The sequence below is a fragment of the Oncorhynchus gorbuscha genome, linkage group LG03 (genome assembly GCF_021184085.1).
Source record: "Oncorhynchus gorbuscha isolate QuinsamMale2020 ecotype Even-year linkage group LG03, OgorEven_v1.0, whole genome shotgun sequence".
Classification (NCBI taxonomy): Eukaryota; Metazoa; Chordata; class Actinopteri; order Salmoniformes; family Salmonidae; genus Oncorhynchus; species Oncorhynchus gorbuscha.
The window spans coordinates 1552349-1567323 of record NC_060175.1 but is presented as its reverse complement, the minus strand read 5'-3'; positions in this window follow the sequence as shown (position 1 = coordinate 1567323).

Below are 14975 nucleotides of genomic sequence, written 5' to 3'. Positions count from 1 at the left end.
AACTAGACAGTGTATCCAATAGGAAGGAACTAGACAGTGTATCCAGTAGGAAGGAACTAGACAGTGTATCCAGTAGGAAGGAACTAGACAGTGTATCCAATAGGAAGGAACTAGACAGTGTATCCAATAGGAAGGAAAGATGCTAAGACAGTGTATCCAGTAGGAAGACAGTGTATCCAATAGGAAGGAAGACAGTGAACTAGACAGTGTATCCAATAGGAAGGAACTAGACAGTGTATCCAGTAGGAAGGAACTAGACAGTGTAGCCAGTAGGAAAGAACTAGACAGTGTATCCAATAGGAAGGAACTAGACAGTGTATCCAATAGGAAGGAAGGTGCTAACTAGACAGTGTATCCAATAGGAAGAAACTAGACAGTGTATCCAGTAGGAAGGAACTAGACAGTGTATCCAATAGGAAGGAACTAGACTAGACAGTGTATCCAACAGGAAGGAACTAGACAGTGTATCCAATAGGAAGGAAGGTGCTAACTAGACAGTGTATCCAATAGGAAGAAACTGGACAGTGTATCCAATAGGAAGGAACTAGACAGTGTATCCAATAGGAAGGAAGGTGCTAACTAGACAGTGTATCCAATAGGAAGAAACTGGACAGTGTATCCAATAGGAAGGAAGGTGCTGACTAGACAGTGTATCCAGTAGGAAGGAAGGTGCTAACTAGACAGTGTATCCAATAGGAAGGAAGGTGCTAACTAGACAGTGTATCCAATAGGAAGGAACTAGACAGTGTATCCAATAGGAAGGAAGGTGCTAACTAGACAGTGTATCCAATAGGAAGAAACTGGACAGTGTATCCAATAGAAAGGAACTAGACAGTGTATCCAGTAGGAAGGAACTAGACAGTGTATCCAATAGGAAGGAACTAGACAGACAGTGTATCCAATAGGAAGGAAGGTGCTAACTAGACAGTGTATCCAATAGGAAGGAACTAGACAGTGTATCCAATAGGAAGGAACTAGACAGTGTATCCAATAGGAAGGAAGGTGCTGACTAGACAGTGTAGGAAGGAATCCAGTAGGAAGGAAAGGTGTATCCTAGGAACTAGACAGTGTATCCAATAGACAGGAAGGAAGGTGCTAGGAAGGAAACTAGACAGTGTATCCAGTAGGAAGGAACTAGACAGTGTATCCAATAGGAAGGAACTAGACAGTGTATCCAATAGGAAGGAAGGTGTATCCTAGGAAGGAAGGTGCTAACTAGACAGTGTATCCAATAGGAAGGAACTAGACAGTGTATCCAATAGGAAGGAACTAGACAGTGTATCCAATAGGAAGGAAGGTGCTAGGAAGGAACTAGACAGTGTATCCAATAGGAAGGAAGGAACTAGACAGTGTATCCAATAGGAAGGAATCCAATAGGAAGGAACTAGACAGTGTATCCAATAGGAAGGAACTAGACAGTGTATCCAATAGGAAGGAAGGTGCTAACTAGACAGTGTATCCAATAGGAAGGAAGGTGCTAACTAGACAGTGTATCCAATAGGAAGGAAGGTGCTAACTAGACAGTGTATCCAATAGGAAGGAACTAGACAGTGTATCCAATAGGAAGGAACTAGACAGTGTATCCAGTAGGAAGGAACTAGACAGTGTATCCAATAGGAAGGAACTAGACAGTGTATCCAATAGGAAGGAAGGTGCTAACTAGACAGTGTATCCAATAGGAAGGAACTAGACAGTGTATCCAGTAGGAAGGAACTAGACAGTGTATCCAATACTAGACAGTGTATCCAATAGGAAGGAACTAGACAGTGTATCCAGTAGGAAGGAACTAGACAGTGTATCCAGTAGGAAGGAACTAGACAGTGTATCCAGTAGGAAGGAAGGTGCTAACTAGACAGTGTATCCAGTAGGAAGGAACTAGACAGTGTATCCAATAGGAAGGAAGGTGCTAACTAGACAGTGTATCCAATAGGAAGGAACTAGACAGTGTATAGGAAGGAACTAGACAATAGGAAGGAAGGTGCTAACTAGACAGTGTATCCAATAGGAAGGAACTAGACAGTGTATCCAATAGGAAGGAACTAGACAGTGTATCCAATAGGAAGGAAGGTGCTAACTAGACAGTGTATCCAATAGGAAGGAACTAGACAGTGTATCCAGTAGGAAGGAACTAGACAGTGTATCCAATAGGAAGGAACTAGACAGTGTATCCAGTAGGAAGGAACTAGACAGTGTATCCAGTAGGAAGGAAGGTGCTAACTAGACAGTGTATCCAGTAGGAAGGAACTAGACAGTGTATCCAATAGGAAGGAAGGTGCTAACTAGACAGTGTATCCAATAGGAAGGAACTAGACAGTGTATCCAATAGGAAGGAAGGTGCTAACTAGACAGTGTATCCAATAGGAAGGAACTAGACAGTGTATCCAATAGGAAGGAACTAGACAGTGTATCCAATAGGAAGGAAGGTGCTAACTAGACAGTGTATCCAATAGGAAGGAACTAGACAGTGTATCCAATAGGAAGGAAGGTGCTAACTAGACAGTGTATCCAATAGGAAGGAACTAGACAGTGTATCCAGTAGGAAGGAACTAGACAGTGTATCCAGTAGGAAGGAACTAGACAGTGTATCCAGTAGGAAGGAAGGTGCTAACTAGACAGTGTATCCAATAGGAAGGAAGGTGCTAACTAGACAGTGTATCCAATAGGAAGGAAGGTGCTAACTAGACAGTGTATCCAATAGGAAGGAACTAGACAGTGTATCCAGTAGGAAGGAACTAGACAGTGTATCCAGTAGGAAGGAACTAGACAGTATGTATCCAGTAGGAAGGTAGGAAGGAACTAGACAGTGTATCCAGTAGGAAGGAACTAGACAGTGTATCCAGTAGGAAGGAACTAGACAATAGGAAGTAGACAGTGTATCCAGTAGGTAGGATAGGAAGGTGCTGACTAGACAGTGTATCCAATAGGAAGGAAGGTGCTAACTAGACAGTGTATCCAATAGGAAGGAACTAGACAGTGTATCCAATAGGAAGGAAGGTGCTAACTAGACAGTGTATCCAGTAGGAAGGAACTAGACAGTGTATCCAATAGGAAGGAAGGTGCTAACTAGACAGTGTATCCAATAGGAAGGAACTAGACAGTGTATCCAATAGGAAGGAAGGTGCTAACTAGACAGTGTATCCAATAGGAAGGAACTAGACAGTGTATCCAATAGGAAGGAAGGTGCTAACTAGACAGTGTATCCAATAGGAAGGAAGGTGCTAACGAGACAGTGTATCCAGTAGGAAGGAACTAGACAGTGTATCCAGTAGGAAGGAACTAGACAGTGTATCCAGTAGGAAGGAACTAGACAGTGTATCCAGTAGGAAGGAAGGTGCTAACTAGACAGTGTATCCAGTAGGAAGGAACTAGACAGTGTATCCAGTAGGAAGGAACTAGACAGTGTATCCAGTAGGAAGGAAGGTGCTAACTAGACAGTGTATCCAGTAGGAAGGAACTAGACAGTGTATCCAGTAGGAAGGAACTAGACAGTGTATCCAGTAGGAAGGAACTAGACAGTGTATCCAGTAGGAAGGAAGGTGCTAACTAGACAGTGTATCCAGTAGGAAGGAACTAGACAGTGTATCCAGTAGGAAGGAACTAGACAGTGTATCCAATAGGAAGGAAGGTGCTAACTAGACAGTGTATCCAGTAGGAAGGAAGGTGCTAACTAGACAGTGTATCCAGTAGGAAGGAACTAGACAGTGTATCCAATAGGAAGGAACTAGACAGTGTATCCTGTAGGAAGGAACTAGACAGTGTATCCAATAGGAAGGAAGGTGCTGACTAGATAGTGTATCCAATAGGAAGGAAGGTGCTAACGAGACAGTGTATCCAATAGGAAGGAACTAGACAGTGTATCCAGTAGGAAGGAACTAGACAGTGTATCCAGTAGGAAGGAACTAGACAGTGTATCCACCATGTCCCCAGTTATTGCAAGTATAGATGCAAATGTGTGGACACCTAAAAAGTCATGTACTGCTCTGTTATGAACATGTCAGTACCTCTTATCACCTCACACTTCTGCTGAATAGTCCAGAGCAGGACACACACATGTCTGATACAGTTTGGAATACGTAGCACAACCAATATCTTTCAGTGGTTTTATTTTTCCAATAACTCCCCCAAGAGCTCTACTATATAGAAAGGTAATATGTTCATAAAAATACACACATATTTATAAATGCTAGTAAACTCATGAGTGTCTTCACCAAAACAAAACTGAAAAACACTTCTAGTAGCTGGTTTTCTAAAAATGCATTGTCTGTGTTTGTCTAGTTAGTCATGAGTCTCCATCTTTTACACCAAGTCATTATCTGTGTTTTTGTCTGGTTAATCATTAGTCATTAATCATTTATCACGAATCATGCTTCTACACCTGCATTGCTTGCCTTTTGGGGTTTTAGGCTGGGTGTCTGTACAGCACTTTGAAATACCTGTATTAGCTGATGTAAGAAGGGCTTTATAAAATACATTTGATTTGATCTGTGTTTTAGTCTGGTTGATCATGAGTCTCCATCTTTTACACCAAGTCATTATCTGTGTTTTAGTCTGGTTGATCATGAGTCTCCATCTTTTACACCAAGTCATTATCTGTGTTTTGTCTGGTTGAACAGGAGTCTCCATGTTTTACACCAACTAACTGCACATAATAACATGTTCTACAGGTCTTCTTCAGTTTCTGACATCAACATAATATCATCATCATATAAATGGATACTTAGCATTTCATCATCATATCTTACCCCAATATTTAACTGTGGCTGCAATCCCGTCAACGGGATCGATATGAAAACAGCCAGTGAAAGTGCAGGGCGCCAAATTCAAAACGACAAATCTCATAATTAAAATTACTCAAACATACATGTATCTTATACCGTTTTAAAGGTAATCTTGTTGTTAATCCCACCACAGTATCCGTTGTCAAAAAGGCTTTACAGTGAAAGCACCACAAACGATTATGTTAGGTCTGCACCTAGTCACAGACAAAACACAGCCATTTTTCCAGCCAAAGAGAGGAGTCACAAATAGAGAGAAAATTAATCACTAACCTTTGATGATCTTTATCAGGTGACACTCATAGGACTTCATGTTACACAATACATGTATGTTTTGTTTGATAAAGTTCATATTTATATAAAAAAATCTGAGTTTACATTAGCGCTTTATGTTCACTAGTTCCAAAAACATCCAGTGATTTTGCATAGCCACATCAATTCAACAGAAATACTCATCATAAATGTAGATGAAAATACAAGTTATACACATGGAATTATAGATATACCTCTCCTTAATAAAACCGCTGTGTCAGATTTTAAAAAAGCAAACCATGCAATAATCTGAGACGGAATAATAAATATTCCCTTACCTTTGATGATCTTCATCAGAATGCACTCCCAGGAATCTTAGTTCCACAATAAATGCTTGATTTGTTTTGATAATGTCCATTATTTATGTCCAAGTAGCTACTTTTGTTAGGGCTTAGGTATACAAACCCAAACGCCCGTGCAGGTCCATCCGAACTTCGGATGACAACTTCAAAAAATCATATTATAGGTCGAAGAAACTAAGTATAGAATCAATCTCTAGGGTGTTGTTATCATAAAATCTTCCAACCGGAGAATTCCATTGTCTGTAGAGAAGCCATGGAACGCAGGTCACCCAGTTGTCCTCTGAATCATTCAGATGTTCATTGGCAAACTTCAGACGGGCATGTATATGTGCTTTCTTGAGCAGGGGGACCTTGCGGGCGCTGCAGGATTTCAGTCCTTCACGGCGTAGTGTGTTACCAATTGTTTTCTTGGTGACTCTGGTCCCAGCTGTCTTGAGATCATTGACAAGATCCTCCCGTGTACTTCTGGGCTGATTCCTCACCGTTCTCATGATCATTGCAACTCCACGAGGTGAGATCTTGCATGGAGCCCCAGGCCGAGGAAGATTGACAGTTATTTTGTGTTTCTTCCATTTGTGAATAATCGCACCAACTGTTGTCACCTTCTCACCAAGATGCTTGGCGATAGTCTTGAAGCCCATTCCAGCCTTGTGAAGGTCTACAATCTTGTCCCTGACATCCTTGGAGAGCTCTTTGGTCTTGGCCATGGTGGAGAGTTTGGTGGAGAGTTTGGAATCTGATTGATTGATTGCATATTGCTTCTGTGGACAGGTGTCTTTTATACAGGTAACAAGCTGAGATTAGGAGCACTCCCTTTAAGAGTGTGCTCCTAATCTCAGATCATAACCTGTACAAAAGACACCTGGGAGCCAGAAATCTTTCTGATTGAGAGGGGGTCAACTACTTATTTCCCTCATTAAAATGCAAATCAATTTATAACATTTTTGACATGCGTTTTTCTGGATTTTTTGTTGTTGTTATTCTGTCTCTCACTGTTCAAATTAACCCACCATTAAAAGTGTAGACTGGTAATTTCTTTGTCAGTGGGCAAACGTACAATATCAGCAGGGGATCAAATAATGTTTTCCCTCACTGTATACTCACAGACTTCATTCAAACGGTTTTAGAAACTTCAGAGTGTTTTCTATCCAATACTAATAATAATATGCATATATTAGCAACTGCGACTGAGGAGTAGGCCGTTTACTCTGGGCACCTTCATCCAAGTTACTCAATACCCCCCCTGCAGCCATAAGAAGTGAATTTCTTTTGCCAAATAATTTATAAACAAAGCAAACAAAGTTGGTGAAAAGGCACTTCCTTGTTTTACATCCGAGGGTGTGGGAAACCAATCTGTACGATATTAATTAACACGCACACAAGCAATTGGTGCTTTTGTAAAGAGACTGGATTGCTTGATAGAATTTCCCATCAACCCCTCCCTGTCTTTAACAAACTATAAGCTAAAAGCTCAAATATCCCTATTTACAAAATCAAAAGCTTTCTGGAAATCAACATGCAAAACTAGGCTTCTCTTCATGTAATCTATTTCTAATTGTACAGAATATGATCTATACCATGTTGTTCTTCCACCTGAATGTTTTGGTTTTGAATGTTTCCAAAAATGTAATTAGCCTTTTGTTGAGGATGGATGAATATAATTTAGAAACCGTAATTAATAAACTTATGCCTCTATAGTTCAGTGGCACTCTCGGGCAATTTTTGCAAGTTTTGTGAATTCACTATAGACCTATACCAAGTGGATGGTAGTATACTGTACTCAAAACACATTTGGAGCAAATCATATAGGACGTCAATTAATGCAGGGGATTTTAAAAACTCATTAGAAAGTTGCCAAACACTTTCCCATTTTTTGCAGCTTCAATCACCTTCTTAACTTCTGCCACAGACAGGTCCTCATTAAATTATGGGTTAATCACAGACAGCTCCCATTTTACTTGTGTAACTTAGCCTGGAATGTGATTAGGACTATACAGTCTCCACGTGCATCCTTTACCAGAGGGTTGTATATGTATACACAAGTGGCACACATTTGAGGGTTGGTGTCAGGTTAAAGGAGTTTCTCCTTTTCAGAGCTCTTGGACATCTTGATTATCTTCAAGAGCTTTTTGAGCACATTCCCCATTGAAGGCCTTGCAAACGTTTTCATCCCCCTTGGCGTTTTTCTGTTGCATTACAACCTGTAATTTAAATAGTTTTTTATTTGGATTTCATGTAATGGACATAAACAAAATTGGTGAAGTGAAATAAAACAACTTGTTTCAAAAAATTCTAAACAATAAAAAACTGAAATGTGCTGCGTGGTGCCCCAAAATAAGATCTGGTGCAACCAATTACCTTCATAAGTCACAAAATTAGTTAAATAAAGTCCACCTGTGTGCATTTTAAGCATCACATGATCTGTCACATGATCTCAGTATATTTTTTTACTGTTCTGAAAGGCCCCAGAGTTTGCAACACCACAAAGCAATGGGCACCATGAAGACCAAGGAGCCCTCCAAACAGGTCAGGGAGTGGAGAATTACTGATCAGGGTTGGGTTATAAAAGAATATCTAAAACTTTGAACATCCCACAGATCAAATCAAATCAAATCAATTTGTCACATACACATGGTTAGCAGATGTTAATGCGAGTGTAGCAAAATGCTTGTGCTTCTATTTTTTTAATTTGACCTTTATTTAACTAAGCAAGTCAGTTAAGAACAAATTCTTATTTTCAATGACGGCCTAGGAACAGTGGGTTAACTGCCTGTTCAGGGGCAGAACGACAGATTTGTACGTTGTTAGCTCGGGGATATTAATTTTGCAACCTTTCGGTTAGTAGTCCAACGCTCTAACCACTAGGCTACCTAGCCCTGCCACAATGAAGTAGTAACCAACGAGTAATCTAACCTAAAAATGCCACAACTGCTACCTTATACACACACAAGTGTAAAGGGATAAAGAATATGTACATAAAGATATATGAATGAGTGATGGTACAGAAGGGCATAGGCAAGATGCAGTAGATGGTATCGAGTACAGTATATACATATGAGATGAGTAATGTAGGGTATGTAAACATACAAGTGGCATAGTTTAAAGTGATTAGTGATACATGTATTACATAAAGATGGCAAGATGCAAGATGCAGTAAATGGTATATAGTTCAGTAAATACATATGTAAATGAGTAATGTAGGGTATGTGAACATTATATTAAGTGGCATTGTTTAAAGTGGCTAGTGAAACATTTTTTTATACATCAATTTCCATTATTAAAGTGGCTGGAGTTGAGTCAGTATGTTGGCAGCAGCCACTCAATGTTAGTGGTGGCTGTTTAACAGTCTGGTGGCCTTGAGATAGAAGCTGTTTTTCAGTCTCTCGGTCCCTGCTTTGATGCACCTGTACTGACCTCACCTTCTGGATGATAATGGGGTGAACAGGCAGTGGCTCGGGTGGTTGTTGTCCTTGATGATCTTTATGGCCTTCCTGTGATATCGGGTGGTGTAGGTGTCCTGGAGGGCAGGTAGTTTTGCCCCCGGTGATGCGTTGTGCAGACCTCACTACCCTCTGGAGCTACCCTCTGGAGCACCATCAAATCCGTTATTAAAATTTTTAAGGATTACCACAACAAACCTGCCAAGAGAGGGCCGCCCACCAAAAATTCACGGACCAGGCATTAATCACAGAGGCAACACAGGGACCAAAGATGACCTGAAGGAGCTGCAAAGATCCACAGAGCTGGGCAGAAGAGTGGCCAGAAAAAGGTACTCTGGTCAGAAAAAAATGTTGCTTTTTGGACATCAAGGAAAACGTTATGTCTGGCGCAAACCCAACACCTCTCATCACCCCGAGAATACCATCCCCACAGTGAAGCATGGTGGTCACATCATCATGCTGTGGGTGTGTTTTTCATCGACAGGGACTGGGAAACTGGTCAGAATTGAAGGAATGATGGATGTCGCTAAATACAGGGAAATTCTTGAGGGAAACCTGTTTCAGTCTTCCAGAGATTTGAGACTGGGACGGAGGTTCCACCAGAACAATGGCCCTAAGCATACTGCTAAAGCAATACTCAAGTGGTTTAAGGGGAAACATTTACATGTCTTGGAATGACCTAGTCAAAGCCCAGACCTCAATCCAATTGAGAATCTGTGGTATGACTTAAAGATTGCTGTACACCAGCGGAATCCATCCAACTTGAAGGATCCGGAGCAGTTTTGCCTTGAAGAACGGGTAAAAAAATCCCAGTGGTTAGATGTGCTAAGCTTATAGAGACATACCCCAAGAGACTTGCAGGTGTAATTACTGCAAAAGGTGTCTCTATTGACTTTGGGGGGGTGAATAGTTATGCATGCTCAAGTTTTCAGATGTTTTGTCTTATATCTTGTTTGTTTCATAATAAAATATGTTGCATCTTCAAAGTGGTTTGTGTAAATCAAATGATACAAACCCCTAAAAAAATATATATTTTAATTCCAGGTTGTGAGGCAACAAAATAGGAAAAATGGCAAACAGGGTGAATACTTTCACGAGCCACTGTATGGGTATTGATAAGGTTTGTATATAAGAGGGTTCTGTCACGAATATTACCGAAGGTGACTCCCCTTCTTGTTCGGGGGCGCTCGGCGGTCGTCATCGCCGGTCTACTAGCTATCGCCGATCCGTTGTTCTGTGTTCGTTTAGTTTTGTCTAATTGGTAGCACCTGTTTCTAGTTTGGTTGTTAGGATAGGGTATATATAGTCTGTTTAGCCCGCTTCTGTTTCGTGCGGGCTTGTTCGTCTGTTAAGTTGGTTGAGTGTATTTTGTTGTATTTTGGGTTACACGCTGTCCGGTTATATTTCTGTTCATTTGTGTTTTCACTTTGTACATGTTGTGTTTCGGGACATTAAAGCGTGTTGTTTTTCCCACATCTTTGCTCTCTGCGCCTGACTCCACACCTCTTCACTCATAATTGTGACAGGTTCTAATATTGTATGTCAATCACCACCTTCCGGAGACACCTGAAACCCTACCTCTTTAAGGAATACCTAGGATAGGATAAGTATTCCCCCCCCTTTTAAGATTTAGATGCACTATTGTAAAGTGACTGTTCCACTGGATGTCATAAGGTGAATGCACCAATTTGTAAGTCGCTCTGGATAAGAGCGTCTGCTAAATGACTTAAATGTAAATGTAAATGTAAATGTTGTATATTCAGTTGTAGCTCTCAGGGAACATGTCTTCCTCAAAATATGCCACATTTTCGGTACCTGAGAAGAAACTAGCAAACCCCTTCCCTCACTCCTTAAGTACCTATGAAATAACAGAGTTCAGACCCCCCCACCCAGTGGAAAGTCTACACATCAGACAAGACATCCTCCAAGTTATGACCAAAAGTCATAATAAAATTCCTATGGAAGTCAGGGAAGACAGGGAAGTCAGGGAAGACAGGGAAGGCAGGGAAGTCAGGGAAGTCAGGGAAGACAGGGAAGTCAGGGAAGACAGGGAAGACAGGGAAGTCAGGGAAGACAGGGAAGGCAGGGAAGTCAGGGAAGTCAGGGAAGACAGGGAAGTCAGGGAAGACAGGGAAGTCAGTGAAGTCAGGGAAGAGAGGGAAGTCAGTGAAGTCAGGGAAGACAGGGAAGTCAGGGAAGTCAGGGAAGACAGGGAAGACAGGGGTGGGTGGGGGGGTCTGAACTCTGTTATTTCATAGGTACTTAAGGAGTGATGGAAGGGGTTTGCTAGTTTCTTCTCAGGTAACGAAAATGTGGCATATTTTGAGGAAGATAAGATGTTGAGGATGTCTTGTCTGTATCACCTCAAGGTATGATAACTGTTGAGGATGTCTTGTCTGTATCACCTCAAGGTATGATAACTGTTGAGGATGTCTTGTCTGTAAAGCCTTGATGACAATATAACCTCCTGTTCCAAGGATGTGAGGACGACGGTCCGATGTCAGAATGGTTCAGATAATAACTACAGAACGAAGCCAACATCAGCGTGAGCTTTGGTTGCGAATGATATGAACTTTGAACTCTTATTCACTACAGAAGTGATACCTCTACAGAGGAGGCTTCACCTGTCATGTTCAACATACTAGCTCTACAGAGGAGACTTCACCTGTCATGTTCAACATACTAGCTCTACAGAGGAGACTTCACCTGTCATGTTCAGCATACTAGCTCTATAGAGGAGACTTCACCTGTCATGTTCAACATACTAGCTCTACAGAGGAGACTTCACCTATCATGTTCAACATACTAGCTCTACAGAGGAGACTTCACCTGTCATGTTCAACATACTAGCTCTACAGAGGAGACTTCACCTGTCATGTTCAACATACTAGCTCTACAGAGGAGACTTCACCTGTCATGTTCAACATACTAGCTCTACAGAGGAGACTTCACCTGCCATATTCAACATACTAGCTCTACAGAGGAGACTTCACCTGTCATGTTCAACATACTAGCTCTACAGAGGAGACTTCACCTGTCATGTTCAACATACTAGCTCTACAGAGGAGACTTCACCTGTCATGTTCAACATACTAGCTCTACAGAGGAGACTTCACCTGTCATGTTCAACATACTAGCTCTACAGAGGAGACTTCACCTGTCATGTTCAACATACTAGCTCTACAGAGGAGACTTCACCTGTCATGTTCAACATACTAGCTCTACAGAGGAGACTTCACCTGTCATGTTCAACATACTAGCTCTACAGAGGCTTCACCTGTCATGTTCAACATACTAGCTCTACAGAGGAGACTTCACCTGCCATGTTCAACATACTAGCTCTATAGAGGAGACTTCACCTGTCATGTTCAACATACTAGCTCTACAGAGGAGACTTCACCTGCCATGTTCAACATACTAGCTCTACAGAGGCTTCACCTGTCATGTTCAACTTATTTGTCTCTTATCTCCACTCAGTGTCCTCTCTTTCATTTTCTTTCCACTTGTATCAACTTGTATTATTGCTAGTCTACCCACGCAAAGACATAGGGAACACACGCACACACATTGGCCACGTTCAGTCTACCTACGCAAAGACATGGGGAGCTTCTTATGGTCAGGGTGAAAACATAAATATCAACTCTCGATCCTTCCAGTAAGGAGCTGCAAGCTGTCTAAACAAGGAGAGGGGAGAACAGCAACAAGGAACACAAGGCAGTCATTTGAAAGAAGGATGGTTGATTTAGAAACAGAGAGAGAGGTGGGATAGCAAGAGAGAAACAGAGAGAAAGAGAGAGACAGAAACAGACTTGTTTTTCTTTACATTATAAATATGAACTTTGATCACAAGCTTGACTTTTGGAGCCCCCATGTGCCTTGCTAAACCATACTGACTGCGTGATAAAGTGGGTTTGAGGGAATTTACAAAACTGAGCAGACTGTTGAATTTCAGGGTCCCGGAGCATGGGCTCTTTAGACGGCATTATTCTGTCCCATCACACACATCTATCACTGGACTCAGACATTCCTCGTCCTAATATTTATATATTTCTTAATTCCATTCTTTTATTTTGAGATTTTGTGTATTGTTGTGAATTGTTAGATACTACTGTACTGTTGGAGCTAGGAACACAAGCATTTAGTTAGATACTAAGGTACTGTTGGAGCTAGGAACACAAGCATTTAGTTAGATACTAAGGTACTGTTGGAGCTAGGAACACAAGCATTTAGTTAGATACTACTGCACTGTTGGAGCTAGGAACACAAGCATTTAGTTAGATACTACTGCACTGTTGGAGCTAGGAACACAAGCATTTAGTTAGATACTAAGGTACTGTTGGAGCTAGGAACACAAGCATTTAGTTAGATACTACTGCACTGTTGGAGCTAGGAACACAAGCATTTAGTTAGATACTACTGCACTGCTGGAGCTAGAAACACAAGCATTTAGTTAGATACTACTGCACTGCTGGAGCTAGGAACACAAGCATTTAGTTAGATATTACTGTTGGAGCTAGGAACACAAGCATTTAGTTAGATACTACTGCACTGTTGGAGCTATGAACACAAGCATTTAGTTAGATATTACTGCACTGTTGGAGCTAGGAACACAAGCATTTAGTTAGATACTACTGCACTGTTGGAGCTAGGAACACAAGCATTTAGTTAGATACTACTGTACTGTTGGAGCTAGGAACACAAGCATTTAGTTAGATACTAAGGTACTGTTGGAGCTAGGAACACAAGCATTTAGTTAGATACTAAGGTACTGTTGGAGCTAGGAACACAAGCATTTAGTTAGATACTACTGCACTGTTGGAGCTAGGAACACAAGCATTTAGTTAGATACTACTGCACTGTTGGAGCTAGGAACACAAGCATTTAGTTAGATACTAAGGTACTGTTGGAGCTAGGAACACAAGCATTTAGTTAGATACTACTGCACTGTTGGAGCTAGGAACACAAGCATTTAGTTAGATACTACTGCACTGCTGGAGCTAGAAACACAAGCATTTAGTTAGATACTACTGCACTGTTGGAGCTAGGAACACAAGCATTTAGTTAGATACTAAGGTACTGTTGGAGCTAGGAACACAAGCATTTAGTTAGATACTACTGCACTGTTGGAGCTAGGAACACAAGCATTTAGTTAGATACTACTGCACTGTTGGAGCTATGAACACAAGCATTTAGTTAGATATTACTGCACTGTTGGAGCTAGGAACACAAGCATTTAGTTAGATACTACTGCACTGTTGGAGCTAGGAACACAAGCATTTAGTTAGATACTACTGCACTGTTGGAGCTAGGAACACAAGCATTTAGTTAGATACTACTGCACTGTTGGAGCTAGGAACACAAGCATTTAGTTAGATACTAAGGTACTGTTGGAGCTAGGAACACAAGCATTTAGTTAGATACTACTGCACTGTTGGAGCTAGGAACACAAGCATTTAGTTAGATACTACTGCACTGCTGGAGCTAGAAACACAAGCATTTAGTTAGATACTACTGCACTGCTGGAGCTAGGAACACAAGCATTTAGTTAGATATTACTGTTGGAGCTAGGAACACAAGCATTTAGTTAGATACTACTGCACTGATGGAGCTAGGAACACAAGCATTTAGTTAGATACTACTGCACTGTTGGAGCTGGGAACACAAGCATTTAGTTAGATAGTACTGCCCTGTTGGAGCTAGGAACACAAGCATTTAGTTAGATATTACTGCCCTGTTGGAGCTGGGAACACAAGCATTTAGTTAGATACTACTGTTGGAGCTGGGAACACAAGCATTTAGTTAGATAGTACTGCCCTGTTGGAGCTAGGAACACAAGCATTTAGTTAGATAGTACTGCCCTGTTGGAGCTAGGAACACAAGCATTTAGTTAGATACTACTGTTGGAGCTAGAAACACAAGCATTTAGTTAGATATTACTGTTGGAGCTAGAAACACAAGCATTTAGTTAGATATTACACTGTGTGTCCATATCACTGTGTGTCTCCATATCACTGTGTCTCCATATCACTGTGTCTCTATATCACTGTGTCTCCATATCACTGTGTCTCTATATCACTGTGTGTCTCCATATCACTGTGTCTCCATATCACTGTGTGTCTCCATATCACTGTGTCTCCATATCACTG